At 40.9% G+C, this 12,961-nt stretch overlaps 1 protein-coding gene across 1 annotated transcript in view; it reads right to left on the bottom strand.

Annotated features, from left to right (window-relative positions):
• CDC48B (cell division cycle 48B) overlaps window positions 1-12,961 on the bottom strand; it is a 150,902-nt gene that overhangs the window by 20,940 nt on the left and 117,001 nt on the right. The window lies entirely within an intron of this gene.

Genomic DNA, 12,961 nt, shown 5'->3' with positions numbered 1-12,961 from the left:
TGTGCCAAGCCTTCTTTATTAATATCAGAAAATGCTTACATCCATATGTGTACCAAACTCACAATGCCAACACAAGTTCTTGCTTCACAATAATGATAATGTCTCTTAGACAAATACATGTTATGTAAGTGTTGAAGGGGTGTGACTACCAACCATCTCAACCAATCCAAACTACCTATCCCTTCAGACACACTAACAACTGTCAACTAGTTTTACTGACAACATCATCCCCCCCAAAACGAAAATGACTCCTGACGACACAAAACAAAATGGACAATGAAGCACTACACCAACTATACCAAAAGAAATCAAGACTAGGTAGGGGATGGAGATGGCATCCTTGATGAAGGTTTTGGCAGAGGTGTGTATGCTAGTCAAGCTCACAACTAGTACACTTGGTTCGTGTGCAGCTTCAAGTCTCATTCTCTATCATAGCAGCCTTCTCTGCTTTCCATGCAACCCTCTCTCGAGCCAACTCATCCCTCTGTTGGGTAAATTGTTCCTCCACCTACTATTGCCAATCATTAAGCCTCAACCCCAGTAGTCACATACTGGGTCCGACTCCATTTGTTGTAACTCTCAAGGAAAGTTGGCTTGATGCTCCTCAACATTGTCTGGACTCGAGCCTTCTCTACATCCTCTGGGATACCCTAACATGCCATCATCTCCAAAGTCTCTATAGCTGGCCAACCACGGGACTTAAAGCAACAATGAAACTCACCCTCACTCATGAACTCCAACTACATCACCTATCTCTCTACCACAAAGTGACCCTATGACCAAGCACTGGCCACTATTCTCCTTGCACCTGCGGCCATCTGTGTGATATACTTCTCTACATCACTCAGCTTTGAAATGCCCACTTTCTACCAACTACCTAACTGGTCAACTCTCCTTCTCCAAATCTCAAGCTACTAGGGAACTCTTGCCCTCAAGATCAAATATCTCCTAAGGGGGTATCTCCTGCCATAGTGAGAGGGTAGCGACTCCAACTAGTGCCATCAGTGTCATGTAGAATCAAGTGAGCCAAGTGCTCATCTTTGTACATGTATATGATGAAGTACTACCGATCACCATCTCTATTGGTTGCTCTACCTCTATAACAACACTGCACAACATCTCCTCCACACCATCTTCATGTGCCTCTACACCCTCCTGTTGCTCCATCGCTACCAATTCAGTCCCAACGGTCACTACTACCTCAACCTTAAATCCCTCCATTGTTGTACAAGGCATCTCCTCCTATACTAACTCCTCAGGAACATCAACTACTTTTGTATGTGGAGCAACTATGCCCACAATCGAGTCTTCCACCTTTGGTCCTAGTAGTGGGTCGACCTCTAAAGTGCCCACCCTGAAAGGTCCAATGGAAATTGGGGCCCTCAGTTGCCTAAACGCAAGTACTAGCACTACTAGCATTGTGGCACCAATTGATGGACCACCACTCAAGAGTGTAGGACAAAACTTGCATGGGACCACCACTCAAGAGTGTAGGGGCGGCCCCTCCTACAACCATTGTGGAATCTACCATCTTTCCCTCAACCATTTGGGCATCTCCACCAATCATCTAGAGACTACCTTCACTCAAAGCTGCACTAGAGTCCTTTCATCCATTGTCCACATAATCCTCAAACTCGGAGTCTGAAACCACTTGGCGCTTCTGCTTATGCCCAATTGGCTATGTTGCCGGTTCAGATTCTAGTACGGATGCGGGTTCAACATTCTGGTTCGAAATTTGTCCAAATATATTTTGGGTTGGGTTCAGATTCATTTTGGGTTCCTCCGTACCAATACATATCTTTAAAAAATGTGTGTGTGTGTGTGTGTGTGTGCAAGAACAAATAAGTCCATAAACCACTTCGCTAATAGTAAAGCAACATAGGAAAATACACCACCATATCTATGTTTCAATGTAATAGGATACTAATTGCATCATTTAGCCATACATACAACACATCATACACTTGCTTGGTCGCATTCATGGGACATATTTCCATATCAAGGGACAGTTTGAGAATGAAAGGAATCATCAAAAGCTAAGTGCAGTTATCTGATTTTTTTTTATATTGGTTAGAGGATTTCTAACCAAGCTATATCAAAAGCTGAGATTCAGATTTGAAGCCCTAGATTCAAAGAATATATCATAGTTCTTTTAAAGAAATTCCTCTATAATTATCAATTTGGACTTCACCAATTGTCAATTTGGATTTCCCCTACAAGCAAGTTTTCATTTTCACTCACAAATGCATAAATGACATATGAACCATATTTTTTGGCCTTTTTAGTGGTCAACTTTTATGGTTGGGAGGATCAAGTAAACCAAATTAGGCAAAAAACACTTTTAAAAAAAAACAATTTGTTTTGAGACCAAATTCAGCTGGGGTTCAGCTGCTGGGCAGCAAATCCTTCAAAATTCACTCTGAATTCTGCCCCGATTCCTCTGACAATTTGCAGCGAATCTGTGGCTCTCTAGGAGAATTCGACAAGAATTTGACAAGGACCACACTTTGGACAGAATTGAACCAGACTTTGAGGGTTGCTGGAGAGAATCTAGCAACTTAGCCAACTGGTGTACCCCAAATCCAAATCTCGCCAATAAAATATAGGAGGCTCACCCAATACCAAATTGCCCTCTTGTAATAACCCAGTATTGGCTATAACATGAACAATTTCCAATTTCACAAATTTCTTATATCATTTCGGTGGTTTGGCATTTTATAAAGCCTTGGCAAGTATGCAACCAGTTCTGATGTAGCTAACATAATTCAACTCTATACTGATTATATCCAATATTTGAAATGATTTAGAATTTCCAGCAAAACTTTTGTTTGTTATTCTTCACAACCCAGAACTTGCAATACCAAAGATAGAATGGAAATATAGAACATTAACTCACAATTTCAGATCAGTATTTTATTCATTCAAAACTCAGCAAATATTACATCCCAGAACCTGATTTAGAGGCAAAGGGCAAATTCTCCAAGTCCATACAGCCACTTTGGCTTCAGCATGTTCCTCTATACTAGCAACCGCTACTTCCTTTCCTAGTGTGAGCTTGCAACTTGAACAAGTCTGCGATTATGTTTGTAGATTTCAAATGAACACCCAGCACTGACTGATATAATGAATGGCAACAATGATTTCAACCCCAGCTTGTGTCAGTATGTCTCAGACCTGATGTTGAAATGTGGACTGTTGGATGCTGCAATTGGTACAAGAGATTTCAATTTCCAGCTTATGCCAACGTTACAGACCCAGACACTGAAAGAGGTACACCCATGTCTGATATAAGCAACCAAATAATGGTCAATTTTCCTTAATGCAATAACCGTCCAGAATGCTGGTTACCTTGGCTGCCCAAGAATAGTATAGAATTGGCATCCAATGTCAAATCGATCCTCCCAACTTCAATCTGTGATTTCTTCAGCCAATAACCACCTCCCAAAAACAACAGCAAGGATAAGGAAACGTTTAATGCATATGGATTCCATCACCCAGCACAACCAAACCAAGCTTGACCAATTCCCAGTATTAAATCCACCACAAACTTTCAGCATAAAAAGGCTTCTCAGACACAGCATGTACAGTAGAGAAGCACAAACAAATTACCATACCTCAGCGGTAATTGCCAATGCAAACTCAGAACAAAATCTCAAATTTCAATCTACGATACTTCAGCTGTAGATTCAACGGACAACTTAGAATTCAAACCCTTATAATTCAGCAAGGGCATCAAAATTCAAAACCTCAGAAAAAGCCACAAAGGCATCAAAAGCAAATAAAATATTCAAGCATGCTTTTCCCAATGAAATGAACTCCTATTTATAATCCTTTGTTGGCCAAAGTTTCCTAAAAAACTCCACTTCAGAAATTGTGGAAATTTCCCAAAAGAACTCCGCACTTGAAACTTTCCAACACACTTTTTAGAAATATCTCTTAATAACATTATTATAATAACATAAATATTATTATAATAATGCAACTTAATAATTAATGAATAAATAAGAGCTCATGCAATTATTAACCTTTTTTATTGTAGGTGACAACCAACTGCCAAAGCCACCCACCGCACTGCCATAAATAGCAACTGCCAAAAATAGACTTACTAAAAATAGAAAGTCCACAAGTGGGACCCCCAAAACACCCTATCAGCTCACGAGGGTCGCTGTGATGAGCTAACTCCATCAACTGCATAGACTTGCCAAAAACTGGGACATTACACCTCTGCCTTCACTTACAAAATTGTTATGTGGAATCTACACAAGGGTAGCATCCAAAAACAACCCAATGGTGTAATGTGGCATATAGGTCTTATGTTGAATTGTTAGAAATTCATACATCCTCTCTGCAAGTACAATTGACTAGTTGTACACAACGCCCATCAAATTACTAATCATGAAAATAATCTCTAGCAAGACTGTGTCTAATGGTCTACTCGAACCAGTGAGCTTTCTCTTCACTATGTCCATGAGACAATGCCTCTCTCCTGGTACGATAAATGATTTCTTTATCTCGTGGCTCTTAGAGGCACTCACATCAGAATCCATTTCTGCTAGTGTGTGTTGTCGGTAAAATGTATAATGTAGCCGATGGGTAGAATAGTATCCAAACGGGCGCATGACGCTTGAGTCACCCCTTCGGAAAGGTATATGTATACGTCCGAGATGGACTTTGGAATCATTGTAAATCAGAGATCATTGTAGTCATTGGAATCGGATTGTAATCAGCAATTGCATACATGAATAAAGTACCTGTTCTGAATTGAATCATGTTATACTTGTGTTGAACTTCTTACCCTATGCGGTAAACACTTGGCGTCGTTGCCAAACGAACCTGGAACGAAGGAATGATATGAAGATTGATGCCGAATTTGCCAAACAAAGATCGGAATAAGGTGAAAGATAAGAATGAACTAAGTATAGCAAAAGAAATTTTAATTTTAACACAGCAAGCAGAACACACACAAAGAGTTCAGCAGATTGTCGAGGGGCACCGAAGGGGTGAAGAGGCACAGATGGAGGGAGTGCACTCACCTAGTAGGCTGAGGAGTGCCGAGGAATTGCTGGAAGAAACTCGACAACACTTGAATTAGGTGGAGGAAACAAGGGAAGAATTCCTTAACTTGTATACGCCGAGGGGAGAGTGTCCGAACGGAAGGGAAGCAACTCGCACGGCTCGGAGTGTCGAGGGAGCACGAGCGTGGAGGGATCTCTTCGTTCCTGATACACCGGACGAACGGATACAGGCGGAGAATAGAACATCACTTGAGGACTTGTCACCAGACAACGCGGTTGTTGGGAACAAGACTGTTGTCTAGAATAGCGCGGAAGTCTAGAACAATGCGGGAGCCCAGAACAGCGCGGAAGTCCAGAACAACGCGGGAGCACAGAATAGCGCAGGAGTCCAGAACAGCGCAAGAGCACAGAACAGTGTGGGAGTCCAAAACAGCGAGGGAGCTCAAAACAGAGCGGGTACACAAGTACCTCAGAATCAAAGACAAGTAACAATGGCTGGCCCTAAAGAAAAGTTACCCAAGTTTCACGGTGATGGTTCAGCAGACCCTATCAGACATTGTAAAACGTGTGAAACCATATGGACGGCAAATGGTGTGACGGATGAGGATGATTGGGTAAGACAATTTCCAGCGACCCTACGGGGTGTGGCGATAGATTGGTTTTCTAACACTAGTCCTTAGAAACTTGATACATGGGAGAATGTTAAAAAAGAATTTATAGCAAAATTCAGATTACTCCGAGATGATAATGAAATAGTAGCAGAAATCTACAGCACCAAACAAGGAAAGAATGAGACAGTCCGAACCTATGCCAAGCAACTGAAAGAATTGATCGGAAAGATGGAGAGTCAACCAGCGGATGGGTTGAAAAAACGGTGGTTTGTGGAGGGGCTACGGTTGACTCTTAAAAAGAAAATGAAGATTGTACCACCGTCATCGTACACCGATGCATACACTCGTGCCATGGATTTGGAAAGCGAACAAAAGACGAGTAAGAAAAAGAAACATAAATCATCGGATTTGGATGGCTCATCTTCGGAAAGTAGCAGTAGTGATGAAGAATCGGACAAGAAGGTGAAGGCGCTACAAAAAGACATGCTTTGGATGATGAAGGAATTCAAAAATTTGAAAAAGAATCCAAATACAGTAAAGGGAGAACTGTGGTGCACAAATTGCAAGGAGGACGGGCATACGAAGGGTTCATGCTCGAAGAAGCAGTTTTGTGACATCTGTCAAGTGGCGGGACATTCCCTGAAAGAGTGCCCGTTTAATTTGAAAGAAAAAGGACACCAACAGGTGTTACTCACGCAGGAAGCGTCGAACAATAGCAATAACGCGGGCAATGATGCAACTTCAGGTGGATATAGAAATAACAATAGACGTGGAAGGGGCGGAAGCAATAACAACAACAATGGAGGCCGAAGTAGAATACAATATGATGCAAGTGGAAGGCCGATGATACAATGTCGGGCATGTAATCTTTGGGGTCACTTTGCGAAGGACTGTACTACGAAAGAGGCGTTGCAGCTACTGTGCAGATGGTGTGGTCCAGGGGACCATGAAGATTCAAAATGTCCTAAACAAAGTGTAAATTTATTAAGTATTGAAACAAGTAACGAGAACGTGTTGGCGATCACACGGGAGCAGGCGAAGAAGGAAAAATATCCGAATGCAGAAGAAGAGAAGGAGAGGTTACAAAAAGCCCAAACAGAGATAGAGAAGCAGATGAGAGCGAAGAAGTCACAAGTAAAAGACACTGCTGAAACTTCGAAAAGAAACTTGGCGGAACAAGACATGGTGAAACAGGTAATGCAAATGGAAGTACCAGTTAAATTAAATGATCTTCTTATTACCATGCCACAACTGCGTACGGCCATTATAAATATAACACCATCCCCGAGAGCAATGGAGGAAGCACAGGATGGCCAAGAGGAAGCAAAGAATAGCAAGGAAACAACCCTCGCGGCAGCAACAAATCCGATGTTACTAGCACTGACAATAGGTAGACACCCAGCAGTAGTGGAGATGGGCATTCTGGGTACGGTGCTAACGTATACAATAGTAGATGGAGGATCAGGAGTGAACGTGCTGCCAGAAGATATCTGGAAAAAACTGGGACAACCTACACTATGGCCACCCACCTTTCAGTTACTTACAGCAGATCACCATGGGATAAAACCCTTGGGTACTTTAATGGCGCAGCCGGTAACAATTGGGACACAACCATTTTTACTGGATTTTGTAGTTATTCCATTAAAGAGAAGAGGGTACAACGCCATCCTAGGACGGGGGTGGTTGGTGCAAGCTAAGGTAAAGCATGATTGGAAAAGGAACACCCTGTCAATGGAGAAGGGAGGTAGGAGATTTATAATCGATTTGCATACATAGATGGTAGAAGAAGAAGCCGCGTCGTCAGACTCAGAAGGCGATGGCGACAGTGATGACGAAGGGAAAAAGAGGATGGAACCAGATGATGAAGGGGTGCTGAGAATAGGAGGGTCAACTGATGACAACCTAGATTCAGTAAACGGATTGTTACATTGGCAAATGGAAGATTATGAGGTCTTTCCGAGTTGCAATATTTTGAGTGTCGAGGAAGGAAAAGAAGGCCATAAGTTTCCGAAGGAGTACAGTGAACTAAAGGAAGGAGAAGCACAGGTGGATGAAACACTTGCCCATACGTCCAGTAAAGATAAACCGATGAAGTATGAAGAGCCGATGGTGAAAACAATGAACTTGGGTGATGAAGAAAATCCGAAGAACATTCTTGTAGGAAATGATTGGAACCCAGTATTTAAGGCAGCAGCTTGGACGTATAAAGACTTAAAAGGAGTACCACCAGAGCTATGTGTCCACCGGATACCATTAATCGAAGGTGCCGTACCTGTACAGAAGCAGCCGTATCGAAGGAATAAGAACTATGCAGCATGGGCCACGAAAATTGCACAAAACAGATGGAAGGTATGGCGTCAGAAGCGTTTAAAATTAAACAATCTTCAACCCGACCAGTTAGTACTGAAGTATAACAGAGGGAATGGAATCAGACTTGGGAAGTTCAAAGTCAAATGGGTCGGACCATACAAGATACGGGAAGTTGGATATAACGGGACAATTAAGTTATGGACATTCAATAGGAAGGAAGTAGCAGCCAATGCAGTAAATGGTTCGAAATTAAAAGTCTACCATGAAAGAAATAACGCACCTCCGTGGACAAACAACTAAGAAAAGAACTGTAAATATTGTACATATGTAAGATAAGAGTTAAACATAAATTTTGAGTGCCACTGCGAAGTAATAAAGTAAAGAAAAATGTGTAACAAATGTTGTACGGGCCTTGAGGGATATATTGTGCAGGAGTTAAAAAGACTATACAGCATCTTGGGAATGGAAATCAAGAAGACTGTATTGACACTGAGATATACGGACTTGAGGAGCAAATCAAGCAAAGAACATAACAAGAACAGGCTAAGACCTGTATGGCCAGAGGAAGTAGGACATTAGATATTATAGACCGTACAGCTAGCACAAGAAGACCGTACAACCAATAATGGCAGTACGTACGACCAGCACAAGAAGCCCGTAGGACCAAGGACGTCATGTATTATCGATCGTACGGCCAACAGGGAACAGAGGTACGGCTGAACAAGTTGCCATACGGACAATGGATAGATAAGCGTACGGCTGGGAGAGAGCTCATTAAATAAGAGTTTTGATGACCGTACGGCCCCCAAATGACCATACGGCCTCAAACAAAGTTATGTTGGAAATAATAATAAAGCAAGCTTAAAATTTGACATGACCGTACAGCCACTAGATGACTGTACGGCATTGAGTTTTGTTAAACCGTACTAGAACATATCGTACCGTACGGAAGATAGATAGTACGACCCCAAGTGAAAAAGACCATACCATACGGTGGAATAGCGAAGAGTGCAAAGGAAGACCGTATGGGCATAAGGCAAGTCAAAATACAGAGAATCATCGATGTCCGTACGGCCCATAACATAAGGGATAGCGTAAGAAGACCATGCAGCCTGTCCGTATGGATTGAGGGCAAAGTGAAAAAGATCGTACGATCTCAAGACACTAAAACGCCATCATACTGAGTGGTGACCAGAATAAAGCCGCAAGGAAAAGAATAGCCAAAGACGAAGAGTATCAGGAAAGGAAGAGGAATTGCTATAGTCGATTCACAAAGTAAGTCTGCAAGAAAGAGGAAGTGGAAGAGCTATAAAAAAACAAAAAAAACAAAAAAAAGACGAGGACAAATTCAAGTTGTTCGGAATGAGTAGCAGATGATGCCAAAGGGAAGGGGAAGCATCAATGGTTGCCAGGAAAAGTCTGGAATCGATAGAAAATGACAGAAATGGTGTGTTCTGTGCAGTTTTGTGTGGGTTTCGGAGTGCTAATCAGGGAGCACACCTGGGGCGCTGCCCCTCGACCCCGCTGGGGGCGTTGCCCCCTAGACCCCCAGTCGTTGTGGATATTAGTCATGGGAAGTGTGACCAGTTGATGAGACCTAGAGCTGTTGTTGTAGGCATGAGTGTTTGTGTGTCAGAGGAGGCACTTGGAGTAGGTGTTGGGCATGAGGCTGTCTTGGTGGATGTGTAGAGAGCTTGGGAGGAGCTGATCATCCAGTTGAAGGCAGTATGGCGACACTTGGCTCAGTGTAACCAAGAGTTGGAAACAGAGAAAGCAGCACAGGAAACTATCAAGGTCAACTAAGGAGATAGTATTGTGTTAGCAGAGGCTACAGATACGTGGGTTGGAGACCAGTTTGGTGCAGGCATAGGATGAATGTGAAAGTGATGCGACAGAAACAGATCTATCTTGTTGTAGTTAGTCAATTAATGTATTTTGTTGTTAATTTGTCTCAGATATTTTGTAATTGTCATCCGGAGACGACCTTTCTTTTGGGGGGGATGATGTTGTCGATAAAATGTATAATGTAGCCGACGGGTAGAATAGTATCCGAACGGGCGCGTGACACTTGAGTCACCCCTTCGGAAAGGTATATGTATACGTCCAAGATGGACTTTGGAATCATTGTAAATCAGAGATCATTGTAGTCATTGGAATCAGATTGTAATCAGCAAGTGCATACATGAATAAAGTACCTGTTCTGAATTGAATCGTGTTATACTTGTGTTGAACTTCTTACCCTATGCCGTAAACAGTGTGAGTTTTGTTGAGATCAATTTTATCAAATCCTCTTTCTCTTCTCTAGTCATTTTCTTTGCTTTCATATCTATTTTCTTCTCATCTCTTCCCCGAATACCAAATGCTCTCCTAAATTCAGTTGTTGTGAATGTGACCTTGAGTTCGTACAAAAGATACTCAAAGGTGTTGGTGAGTGTGAATCTATCAAAGGAGTCAACAAGCATGCAAAGGGCATCTATGTATTGCGGATGCAAAATACTAGCATCTGTATGGCCCAATGTCAGCCCGCCTCATGTGCTGTTTTACCAAGTCTATGTCTTATGTCTCTTGCCACCATTTCCTGCATCTAAAACTATTCACTCTTTCGACTACCACATTTTGTGTTGTGATGTCCTCTTCCTTTTGTGTGTGCTTGAGATTGCACCTGCACCTTCGACTACCGATTAGGTTCCAAGAAAGTAGAGGACTTGGTATATATATTCACAACAAGTGGTGCCTCTTGTCATTCAAGGATCCAAAATAGAAGAAGGGGTCAAAGAGATTGTGGGATGTATTACTTGAGACTACTGACTTGGATATGACCATCTAGAATCTAGCAAGAATTGCCTTGCAAGATGTTGAGGACGGTGAGGAGAATGTAATAGCATCTAGGGCTAGTAGAACCAGTTTGGGTTCCAATGATGATGATGTAGATATAGTTGGGGACGACGCCATTGATCCCTCATTTTTTGATGACCCATTTGACCCTTGAAGGGCATATGCATCTTTGATACTATGAGTCTATGATCATTGATAAACTATTAAACATTTGTAATATATCATTATGTTTCAAACTTTATTATATGTCAATCTGATGAACTAGTTTATGTTTTGAAATTTCATTTTGCAATTTAGTAATTCAATGTATAATTTTCTTTACAATCATGAGCATAGATTAATGAGCAAGTATTTAATTTTTATCTTTGACATTTGGCATTGATCAATGATCAAGTACAGTGATATATTCATACTATGAAATGACGAGTAGTTTCACAATTATGCTTGTTTCACTTTTTTTCTTGTATATATATATTCACGAACCCACCCACAAACCTAAATGGGAAAAAAAAATCACCCAAACTCATGAACCCAAATCCCAAACCTGAATCCGTCCCCGAACCCAAATTGACAACTTAGATATTATCCCTAGATTTTTACTAAGAGATTCATTTAAATATTTTGCATGCACTTGATTTCAATTTATCCAGCAAAAATACAAAATACTCGGTTGAAATAGTCTTAGAAATGAATATTGCAATTAAATCTTCAGTAAGAAATAGCAAAGATTCAATCGTAGTTAAAGAATTTACAGCAAGATTGGATATCATAAATATGAGTCTAAAACACTGAGACACATGCATGATATCTCTAACCGGCAAAGGGTTTTTGTCCACTGCCTCTAAGCTTGAGGGTTTCCATCCTCAAACATGCTAAAAGCCAAAGCTTCCAAATTCTCCAAAGGATAGTAATGCAAAACATCAACCAAGCATAATGCGTAATGAGCTTCTCCTAGTTCCATTTAAGAGCACTCAAGTGACTCTTCGTTTTCCACCTCCTATCATTTCATCTTCTTTCTCTTTCATCCCTCTTCAAACCTACCTTTCAATATTAAAATGAATTTTATCAATTTGCATTAAGCATGCAGCATAGCAGGTATCCCTTCCTCTCCCTCTGCTCCTCTGAGGCTATTGTTGCCTCAGCCTCTTCTAGGAGGGTCCATGGCTGGTTTGCAATGGTTGTGCCCTCCTTGGTTCCATTGCTATTGATACTAGTCGCTTCCACATCATTCTGTTGTGAGATTCTCACACCATTGCCCCAAAACTTTGGGGGGGTGGGGACCCCACCCACCCCCCCCCCCCCCCTTTTTAATCACCTTGGCAAAAATTTTGGATTGTCCAACAATTTTGATTTGATTTTTTTTTTTAGATTTTTAAGCCTTGGACACCTTTAGGCTAGGTGGGGAGACGGCTAGGTTTATTTTCACCCGGTTCCAACTTGATTTTCTAGAATGACCAATTTCATCCTTAGGCCAAACAAATTTCAAAGAACCATACTTGGCAGGGTAAAATTGTAAATTTGTACTTAGACGATTTCTTTTGAAAATTTGGATATAATTGTGCAAACTTAGATAATTTTCAAAAAATGAAATTTTGTTAGATTTGAATTTATGGAAAATCTTGAAATTTTTTCGATGAAAAATTTAATTTTTGTTATGATGAAAGCAAATTGCAAAATCAATTTTAGACTCTAGAAATGATTTTATTTTTGTAAAAAAAAAAATTAAATGGCTTAGTAAAATCAATTTGAATTGAATTGCAAAAATTGGCATTAAATGGATTGAATTTGCCTTGAAAATTTTTAAGCCTTTGACAAAATTGGTAATTTAATATTGAAAAAATGGCTTTTGGCTAGCCAAAATCTGATTTTAATGATGTATTAATTACTAAATCGTCATTAAATAGAAACATTTAGCATCTCCAAGGCATTATTTAATTTCTTTTTGCAATTTGGATCTAATTGGCAATTTAAAAAAGCAATTTTTATTTTGGCAAAATTAATATTTAGCTAAGTATTTAATTGTGGGCCATAATTTTGCATTGATTATTGTTTTCTTGCTCCCAGCGTCCAAGTCGGCCAGCTTGGAGGAAGTAAAGAAGTTGGGTATAACAGGAGGCCTCTCTCCCATTTCCTTCTCACTTCTCACTTTTCCTCCTCAAGGTGTTGGCGATTTTAGCAAGAGCAATCCTC

Source organism: Cupressus sempervirens, chromosome 5 (assembly GCF_028749045.1).
Source record: "Cupressus sempervirens isolate cs-2001-9-10 chromosome 5, ASM2874904v1, whole genome shotgun sequence".
In the NCBI taxonomy this organism is placed as follows: domain Eukaryota; kingdom Viridiplantae; phylum Streptophyta; class Pinopsida; order Cupressales; family Cupressaceae; genus Cupressus; species Cupressus sempervirens.
This window is presented reverse-complemented; position numbering and strand designations above follow the sequence as displayed.